The 10,544-nt window shown below is 52.0% G+C and overlaps 1 protein-coding gene across 1 annotated transcript in view; it reads left to right on the top strand.

Moving 5' to 3' along the window:
* Positions 1 to 1,039: 1,039 nt before the first annotated feature.
* Positions 1,040 to 10,544, top strand: part of SPOCD1 (SPOC domain containing 1) — a 121,014-nt gene continuing 111,509 nt past the window's right edge. The window contains exon 1 of the mRNA XM_060257907.1: positions 1,040 to 1,113. The gene's annotated coding sequence lies outside the window, so the exon portion shown is untranslated. The remainder of the gene's footprint in view (positions 1,114 to 10,544) is intronic.

The raw sequence follows: 10,544 nt of genomic DNA, 5'->3' as shown, positions 1-10,544 counted from the left end.
GCTAAAGGAAAGCTGCCATACTAGAATCCAACAGGTGCAGCAAGGTTGCCAAGCCTACGTGAAGTTGCCACTAAACCAGGGGTTGGTGTTGCACACTTCTGAAGATGTGGTGTTCAATGCAAGTGCCTCCTGTTTCCATTGCCAGCAATTCCAGTAGCAGAAATGAGGCAAGCCCTGCAGTGTAATCTATGGTTAAGGTTTCCTAACTGTATGCTACAAAATCTTCACAGGCTGCTTTTGTGACTACCCTGGTTGGTCCTATTGACCAGATGTCAAGATGTGCATAAATCAAGTGAACTCATGCTCAGGGGTGTTCTGTATCCAAATGAAGACATGTATTTTCTAAGTCGCTGAATTGACTGTGTCATTGGGTGGATTAGGAAGCGGATCTTTAAATGCTTGTTCTTAATAAGGGGTTCTAACTTTGTGGGGAAATTATTGGACATCTGGGACAGTGGAGTTTGGGTAGGAAGCTCGGGGCAGGGATGTGATGAAGCCGTTATCCCTCCAAAGCTACCATTTTTTCCAGAGGAATTGATATCTGGAGTCCGGTTGTAATTATGGCCCCACCTAGAAATTGGTAACCTTAGGTGCACACCCGTTTCCGTTTTAAGGCTTTGAACTATTTCAGCTGGCTTTGAAACAACTTTCTAAAAACGTACCTTGGTAAAGTGCATTTTTATGTAGCGTTAGCCATCTTGGGAAACTTTTTGGTAGAAAGCTGGCATATTTATTAAAAACATTAAAATAAATAATTCATGGCTTCTTGTGTGTGCGCGCGAGAGAGAAGGGGGGGGGGACGGAGCTATGATTTGAAAGGGTCCAATTTCTTCTTACATTTTGAAAACATAACTTTCTCCATCTTGTAGAATGAAAACCGCTCCGCCCACGCTCAAAAGCCTAACAGAGACATTTCCTTCAGTCGGCCCCGCCCACAATTCTTAGCTTCAACCGTTACAAATATTAACGAAGCCCCGCCCATTTTGGGACGCTTGTGCTTTCCTAGCTGCTTTTCAGGTGTGCTGTTTCCACGCCGCCCGCGCTCTCGTCACGTGGTACACCGCCCGGCGGGCCTGAATATGCGCACGCTCACGCAAGAAAAGGTGGAGGCCGGTAAGCGACGGAGGCATGTGCAGAAACTTTCAACGGAGACGGGATCTCTTGCTCCGCATCTTTCCACCTCCCCCCCCCCCCTTGAGAGGGCGATCTAAGGGAGGGGGGGAGCAAAGGTTTGTCGTAGAGGGGGAATAGGCGGAGCTCCATATGCCGCTCCCACTTTGCAGTTGCAGTACCCCGATGGGGGGCTTTCCAGAGGGAAGGAATCTTCCAGAAGGCACGGAAGGCTTGAGATTGTGAAGAATTTCTTCCTCAACCCTTTAGGGGTTTTATATACTAAGAAGGAGGGTATCTTCCCTATAGGGTTGCCAAGTCCAATTCAAGAAATATCTCGGGACTTTGGAGGTGGAGACAGGAGCAAGATTGTGACCAGCAGAATTGAACTCCAGAGGGTGTTCTGGCCATCACATTTAAAGGGACCCCACCCTTTTAAATGCCTTCCCTCCACTGGAAATAATGAAGGATAGGAGCACCTTCTTTGGGAGCTCATAGAGTTGGACCCTCTAGTCCAATCCTTTTGAAACTTAGAAGGTGCTTTGAGGAGAGGCATCGGATGCTGTGCTGCAAATTTGGTGCCTCTACCTCAAAAAACAGCCCCCCCCCGAGCCCCAGACCCTTAGATCAATTCTCCATTATCCCCTATGGGAATTGGTCTCCATAGGAAATAATGGAGTGCCCATTAGACATTCCCTTCCCCCCACTTTCTGATGACCCTTAAGTGGGGGGAGGGCCTCCAAACAAGGGGATCCCCTACCCCCACCTGGGGATTGGCAACCCTACTCCCCCCAGTGGTTCTCAGTGATAGTATTAGCATTTTTTGTGGTGCTCTCCCAAGTCCTGATGGAGAAATTGGTGGAAATCAGGGCAACTTTAAACAAGTGAAGCACCGCTAATAAATAAATAACAGTTTGTGCTGAGCCAGGGAATAAAGGATATAGTTAGCATTCTGTGTGTGTGTGGAGCTGGAATGCATTTTTTGGGTTGCCAACCAGTAGGTGGGGTTGGAGATCTGGAATTACAGCTGATCTCAAGACTACAGATGAGTTCCTTTGGAAAAAATGGCAGCTCTGGTGGGTGGACATCCATTGAGTTTCTTTCTTTCCTCAAATGCTCCACCCCCAAATCTTCAGGAATTTCTCATCCCCAAGTTATGCTAAAGAGAAGGGGGGTCTCTGTGCCGACCGGCAACTAAAATATATGCACCAAGTGTTGAATCTGGTATGTTCAAGTACAGAAATGAGTACCTGGTCTGACCACAGACAGGAAGGGTGCCTTGAATGCTTTTCAGGAACTGCTTAGAGATTTCAGTCTGTGTTCCTCTCTTAACATTTTTGTGAGTTGTGGCTTTGGGAAGGATTTGGGGAAACGGGGCAAAAATGAGAAGAGAGACTTTGATGGAAATAAGAGGGGGTAGGTAGACAAAAATAATGTTTAGAACAAAGGGAATACAGCTTGAGGATGCGGTGTGCTGCCTGCATTACATTAGTTACCATAATGTCTTTCTGCTTAAAACCAGTTGTTTATGCATGGGACCTCAACTGACCTCAGTGAGCAGGGACACACTCTGAGTTGAGACAAATGGGCCTAATGGCTGCCAGACAGAGAACTTCAGTGAACACTTGGCACTAACTCTGAATAGCAAAGTAAAAAATATGAATGTGCCTGAATTTATATAATTCTTGCAAAAATGGAATGCTCAAAGAAATAATGTCCAGAAAAGAGGCCGACATGATTGACAAGGCATCAGAAATACCTAAAAATAGACATCAGGGAAGCAACGGTATCTTGAGGGAAGAATTCCTTGTGTGCCCCACATATCTTGATGACATTTTAGAGAACAGCTCTATTGAAGAATAAAATAACAGTCAGAAAATCCCAGGGGTCAAGGCAGTGGAGGGAGAATGAGAAATGTAATAGTAGAGAAAACTGCTTGAAGGCTGAGATGGCACACACAGCGGTGGTGTTATGGGAAACAGACTTGGATGTTCTGGATGTTGCCAAAACAGCAGTGGTGTTTAACAGGTGCAGAACCCAGGTGAAAAGTCGTGTTATGCATGCTGGCTTTTCTGAACACATTTGAGTTTCATGGGAGAAGGATACTCTTTCCAGCCCATCAATTGCTTCTGATGCAGAAGGCAATCAGCACATATTCTGGTTATAATCAGATATTTCTGCTCCATGTGCTTGAGGATTAGCTGCTAGAGACTTTTTTCACCTTTGTAATGCAGGTTTCAAGGCACATCCCAGTTCTGAATCCCTTTGTTTGCTGGTTAGTTTTCAGATTTTCTTTAACAAGGATAGGTGCCAACCAGATAATATTGTGATTGTTCCTAGCAATGAAATTCAATCCCCCCAAATATGCTTCCTACCCTGTGTTGCATTCTGGTTCCCAAGATAATTTCTGTAATTATAGGATAGGTCATGTATCCCTTTCCCAAGGACTCACCCCCCATTCAGATCTTCTTAGATCATTTCAGATAATCCATGTGTCTATCACAAGCAGATAGCAGGTGCACTGGAAAAGCGCTTGCATAGCAGATAATCTCAGCAACTGTGGCAAGACCGATACTATAGAGGGGGGCAAAAACATTGAACAGCAAGGTCATATATAGGGACATTCCTGGTAGTTGTTTTGTGTTTCTTGAACCCCTTTTCCTGAATCAAATGCCAGAGTTGTACCATATTAACCTGTTGCAGCAAAAACATATAGGATTCTGATGGCATCTTAAAAGACCGGTAGATTTGGCATACTTTCTTAGAAGGAAAACCTGCTTCATCAGATTTCCCCCCCACCCCGTCATGTCCCAGAGTTTCATTTGTTTTACTCCCGTCTTTTCCAAATCTGATTTTAAATTACTTTTCCGAAAGATTGCAGCAAAGGATGTTTTCATGCTGAATGGAAGGGGAAAGTGTGTATTTTTAAACGCTCTGTTCATATTGGTATAATTCCCCACCCACACCACTAGAGAACTTTATTAGATTTCTGTAGTGCTATAACCTTATAACAATCTCTTGCCACAATCTATTAGAACTTCTGAGCTCCCAGCTCTTATTTTTTAAAAAGCGGATAGCTTTTTTTTGTTGCAGAAGTATACCTTTTCCTTTAAATAGATTCAACAAAAAGGGCTACAGGATTTTTTTTAAAGATGGAAACTTGTGGCAGTCTGTTGTTGTGCAGTTACTATGGTACAGTATAATAGCAATTATCAGTGTTTTTTTTTTTTTAACCTCCTGGTGGCAGGGAAGGGGAAAAATTTAGAGAAAATGGTGGCTCACAGATGGAAGTGCTCAACATTCTGGTTTGGATGCTCTGTTGCCTCTGTGAATGTTTCTGCATATGTGGGAAGATGATGGCTTCACAGAGAGGACATAGATTTTACCAGGGGTCGCTTTGTAGAAAAATAGGTGGTGGAGCTCATTCAGGGATTGTTATGCAACTGCACCTACTTTTCAATGGACAAGGTGGGAAGGAGGAGGTGAAACTGTCAGAAAGATTTAGGAGCTGCTCTCCTGTGAACTCCCGCTGAATCTGAGGCCTGGATTTTACCTGTTAGACCACAGGTCCAAAAAAGTCAGTCTTGTCTACTCTTACTCTCCAGGGTGGGTCTCAGGCCAAGGCCTTTCACTTCACTTACTACCTGGTCCTTTTAACTGGATATCCTGGGTATTAAACCAGTAACTTTCTTCAGGTGCTCTAGATCTAAGCTGTAGCCCCACCCATAACATACCATTACTGGCTCTGCATATATAACAAAAGAGGTCAGTGAGTTTGTGTCACGAGCTGGGGCCAGGCCAGGCGAAGTCCAGGGGCAGTCCAAGGTCTGTAACCGGTGAGCAAGAGTGTCCAAGGTGCCAAAACCAAATCGTTGTCCAGGTATCGTAGGTCAGAGGTTCAGAAGCCGTAGTCAGGGGGTCCAGAAGTCAAGCCAAGGTCAGGAGGTCCAAAGTCAAAAGCCGAAGTGGATGCTAGGACGTCAGGTAGATGACTAGTTGCTTCCACAAAGCCTCCTCCCAAAGCCTACAGCTATATAGCCCTCTGCTGGCTGTTGCCCATTTGGGCTAATTGCTGGCTCAGAGAGGCAGCCAGGATCCTGTTGCAACTCAAGCATCCTTGCTCTTAGAAGGGCCAGAATCCTCTCAAAACTCAGGGCTCAGGGAGCGTCTTGCTTGTGAGCGTGCCGCCCTCCTCCGATCCCTGAGGTCCTGACGGAGGCGGTCACGCACACGCGCCACCCGAGAGGGCGAGGCAGGGGGGCTGGGATCTTCTCCAGCAGGAGGCAGGGGCACCGGTGCAGGTGGCAGGGGCACAGTTTCTGCTGCAGGCTCAACTTCCTCTACAGGGTCCCCAGCACCCATGACACTATCCCCCCCCCCAGGGCCCCCCTCCGTCGAGGGGCCTGGGAGGTCGGGGTGGTCGTTGTGGAACCGTTGCACCAAGTCTGGGGCATGAAGATTGTCCACGGGCTCCCAAGACCGGTCTTCTGGGCCGTATCCCTCCCAGTCCACAAGGTACTGGAGGCCTCCACGATGGTACCGGGAGTCCAGGATCTGGCGCACCTCGTATTCTTCTTCATCATCCACCAACACTGGTGGTGGTGGCGGTGGAGAAGGAGGCCGAGCTGGGTCAGGGCGTGCAGCTGGAACAAGGAGGGAGCGATGGAACACGGGGTGAATGCGGAGGTGGGGTGGCAACTGGAGCCTGAAGGCGACGGGGTTTATTTGTTCTAAGACAGGGTAGGGTCCAATGAACCGCGCATCCAGCTTGTGAGACCGACCAGGCCGGCGCAGGTAGCGAGTTGAGAGCCACACCTGATCCCCCGGCTGGATTGGGGGGCCTTCCTGCCTCTTCCGGTCCGCAGCTAGTTTATAGGCTTCCTTGGCCCGCTGTAGCTGCTCTCGGAGCAAGTCTTGGCTGGCGCGGAGTTCTTGCAGGTAGGCCTCAACGGCGGGGACATTCGTGGGTGGCAGGATCGCCGGGAAGAACCGAGGGTGGTACCCGTAGGTTGCAGCAAACGGGGTCATTTGGGTGGAGGAATGGACCGCGTTGTTGTATGCAAATTCCGCTAGAGGCAACAGAGTGGTCCAGTCGTCCTGCTGGTAGCAGGTGTAACAGCGGAGATATTGCTCTAGCGTGGCATTGGTGCGCTCTGTCTGACCATCTGTCTGTGGGTGGTAAGCTGAGGACAGGTGCACTCGAGTCCCCAGGCTGGAATGGAGGGCTTGCCAGAACCGAGAGGAGAACTGGGGCCCCCGGTCTGAGATCAGGTGGGCTGGGAGTCCGTGCAGACGAAAGATGTGTTGCAGGTAGAGCTGGGCTGTCTCCTGAGCTGTGGGAAGTTTCGGGCACGGAATGAAGTGGGCCATCTTGGTAAATAGGTCGACGACCACCAAGATGCACGTCTGACCCTTGGATCGTGGAAGTTCCGTGATGAAGTCCATCGAGATGGTATCCCAGGGTCCTGAGGGTGTGGGCAAGGGCTGTAACAACCCCGAGGGTTTGGCTGGGACGTCTTTGGCCCGTCGGCAGACGTCACAGGAGCTGACATAATGGGCAACATCGGAGCGAACTCGTGGCCACCAGAATTCCCGTGTCAGCAAGTGGGTGGTCTTATGTTGTCCAAAGTGCCCAGCGGGTAACGCATCGTGGGTCATGCGTAGTACTTCTGCCCGCAAGGGCCCGGGCGGCACATAGAGGCGTTCGTGGTGTAGCAAGAGGCCGCCTCGAGTCGTGAACTCGCCTGTTGAGCCATCTTGGAGTGCCTGGAGGTGTTGCTGGACCCAGGGATCATTGGCCTGGCTAGCACGAATGTCCTCCACGAGTGCTGGTGAAGTGGAGGTGGCTGCAAACACTGAGGGTGGCAGGATGGGAGCAGCAGGCACTGTCTCAGTCGAAGCAGGAGCGTATTCCGGTTTCCGCGAGAGCGCATCGGCTTTCCGGTTCTGGGTATGGGGGATGTAGGTGATCTTGAAGTCAAAGCGGGAGAAGAATAGGGACCACCGGATCTGGCGCTGGTTGAGACGGCGGGTGGTCTGGAGATGCTCCAAGTTCCGGTGGTCGGTGAGCACTTGGACAGGGTGGCGAGCCCCTTCAAGGTAATGTCTCCAAACCTCAAAAGCCACCTTGATCGCGAGCAACTCCCTCTCCCAGATGGTGTAGTTCCTCTCTGCCGCAGTGAGCTGGCGTGAGTAATAGGCGCAGGGCTGGAGTGGCTGGGACGGCTCCTCGCGCTGGGACAGCACTGCTCCCAGGGCCACGTTGGAGGCATCAGCTTCCACCGTAAAGGGAAGCTGGGGGTCGGGGTATCTCAGGAGTGGCCCGGTGGCGAAGCGGGTCTTCAGGGTGGAGAAAGCGTTATCGGCCTCTGGGGACCAGTGGAAAGGTTCTTTGGGGCGGAGTAGTTGAGTCAGGGGTGTTGTCAGAGATGCATAGGCTGGGATGAATTGCCGATAGTAGTTGGCAAAACCAAGGAACCGCTGCAGGTCTTTGCGATTCTGAGGGGCCTGCCAGGTCAGGACCGCTTCCACCTTTTTCGGGTCCATGAGGATTCCCTGTGGTGACACAATGTGACCAAGGAACTCGACGGAGCGCAGGTCAAAGTCGCACTTCTCCAGCTTGGCGTAGAGGCCATGGGCTCGTAGGCGCTGTAGGACCTGGCGGACGTGCTCGGCATGCTGGGCAGGATTGCGGGAGTAAATTAGAATGTCATCTAGGTATATGATCACGAAGCGGTCGAGCAGGTCCCGGAATACATCATTCATGAACCTCTGGAAGACAGCGGGGGCGTTGGTCAATCCGAAGGGCATCACCAGGTGCTCGTACTGCCCGTATCGGGTCCCAAACGCGGTCTTCCATTCGTCTCCGGGCCGTATGCGCACCAAATTGTACGCTCCGCGGAGGTCCAGCTTGGTGTAGATTTGGGCCCCCTTTAAACGATCCAAGAGTTCAGGGATCAGTGGTAGAGGGTACCGGTCGCGGATGGTGATCTTGTTCAGGGCCCGGTAGTCATTGCACAGCCGGAGCTCCCCGCTTTTCTTCTTCACGAAGAGGACTGGAGCAGACAGGGGAGAAGTTGAGGGTCGGATGAATCCGCGCTTCAGGTTCTTGTCCAGGTAGTCTCGCAAAGCTGCCAACTCAGGCTCCGACATTGGGTACAGACGCCCCACCGGGAGTGGTGCCCCAGGTACCAAATCAATGGCACAGTCATAGGGTCGGTGAGGGGGAAGCTGATCTGCTCCTGTCTCTTCAAAGACATCGGCGAAATCTGCATACTTCTGAGGGAGCTGAGGACCACCACTCGGGATGCCGGCTGCTAGAGTGGTGGGAGGAGTCAGATGGGGGCATGGGTCTCGGAAGCGTAGTTCTTGCTGAGCCCAGTCCACGATGGGGTTGTGCAGCTTCAGCCAGGAAAGGCCTAGAATCAGCGGGAAGCGAGGCATGCGGGCGACATCAAACTGCAGCTGTTCTTGGTGCTGCTGGACGTGGAAGGTGATGGGACAGGTCTCCTGGGTGACGGGGCCAGAACGGAGGAGGCGCCCGTCAATAGCCTCCACCAGCGTCGGAATCTCTTTTGGCTGCACTGGGATCTGGTGCTGCTTTACAAAGGCGGCATCTACGAAACAGTGGGCCGCTCCCGAGTCCAGCATGGCATACACGAACAGCCAGCGTCCATCGGGCAGATGGAGTTTGACTGGTAGCAGGAACGGGCCCGGGGTATCAGCCTGTTGTTCGGAGGACCCAGCTAGTCGCCCCAGGCTGGAGGGTCCACTTACGCCTGGGGCTGGCCTTTTGGCGACGGTGGCAATGTAGGTCTGGGTATTCGATGTTTAGCAGGGCAGCCAGAGGCATAGTGGCCTGCCGTGCCGCAGTAGAGGCACAGGTTCTGCGTGCGGCGTCTGGCCTTTTCTTCTGGAGTCAGGCGGGGTCGAGCAGCTCCAAGCTGCATAGGCTCACCCTCGTCTCTGGTACTAGCTGGGGATGGGAGAGGAGCCAAGTGGCATGGCGCAGGGAGCTGGCGCCCTCGGGTCTTGGCTTGGCGGCGACTTTCCAGGCGGCCATCGATGCGGAGGCAGAGGGTGATAAGTTCCTGGAGCGTGGGGGGCCGCTCCACCCTGGCCAGTTCGTCCAGGACTTCCTCTGCCAACCCCTCGGTAAACTGGTCCATCTGAGCAGCCTCATTCCACGCCAAGTCTTGGGCCAGGAGCTTGAATTCGGTGGCATACTGAGCCACCGAGGACTGGCCTTGTTTCAGGGCCCTGATTTTCCGGTTGGCTGTGGCTGCTTGGACTGGGTTGGAGAAGGCAGCAGACAGGTGGGCCTCAAACCCCTGGTAATCAGTCAGTAGGGGAGAGGACCCAACCAGTAGGGGTGTGGCCCACTTGGCCGCCTGCCCCTTTAACAGACTAATGATAAAACACACCTTCGTCTTGTCATTGGGGAAGTCCCGTGCTCTTAGTTCAAAGTACAGCTGACACTGTGCCAGGAACGCAGGAAATTCTTCCACAGCACCCCCAAATCTGTCAGGTGGGGGAACTGGGCACTTGGCTGGAGCACTGGCTGCAGGCTGTTGCTGCAAGTGCACTACTGCCTGTGTCAGCTGCTGTACCTGGGCTTGGAGGGCAGCCAGTAGTCCTGCGGTTCCACTTGCTTCAGCATCCATCCTGTGGAATGGGTGTTTGTGTGGGTGGAAGCAATCTGTCACGAGCTGGGGCCAGGCCAGGCGAAGTCCAGGGGCAGTCCAAGGTCTGTAACCGGTGAGCAAGAGTGTCCAAGGTGCCAAAACCAAATCGTTGTCCAGGTATCGTAGGTCAGAGGTTCAGAAGCCGTAGTCAGGGGGTCCAGAAGTCAAGCCAAGGTCAGGAGGTCCAAAGTCAAAAGCCGAAGTGGATGCTAGGACGTCAGGTAGATGACTAGTTGCTTCCACAAAGCCTCCTCCCAAAGCCTACAGCTATATAGCCCTCTGCTGGCTGTTGCCCATTTGGGCTAATTGCTGGCTCAGAGAGGCAGCCAGGATCCTGTTGCAACTCAAGCATCCTTGCTCTTAGAAGGGCCAGAATCCTCTCAAAACTCAGGGCTCAGGGAGCGTCTTGCTTGTGAGCGTGCCGCCCTCCTCCGATCCCTGAGGTCCTGACGGAGGCGGTCACGCACACGCGCCACCCGAGAGGGCGAGGCAGGGGGGCTGGGATCTTCTCCAGCAGGAGGCAGGGGCACCGGTGCAGGTGGCAGGGGCACAGTTTCTGCTGCAGGCTCAACTTCCTCTACAGGGTCCCCAGCACCCATGACAGTTTGCAAGCCTAACATAAAAAGGCTATTGTTCAGAAACCAGTAGTGGGACATTTTAATATCCTATAAGGCCCTATTCCTAGGGAAAATGTTTCTGTTTTTCAGTGGGAGATTGTAGTAAGGACTTACAGTTATTAGAATTTTTGGG

The sequence above is a fragment of the Heteronotia binoei genome, chromosome 17 (genome assembly GCF_032191835.1).
Source record: "Heteronotia binoei isolate CCM8104 ecotype False Entrance Well chromosome 17, APGP_CSIRO_Hbin_v1, whole genome shotgun sequence".
Classification (NCBI taxonomy): domain Eukaryota; kingdom Metazoa; phylum Chordata; class Lepidosauria; order Squamata; family Gekkonidae; genus Heteronotia; species Heteronotia binoei.
Note: the sequence above shows the minus strand (reverse complement) of the source record. Positions and strands in the feature narration are given on the sequence as shown.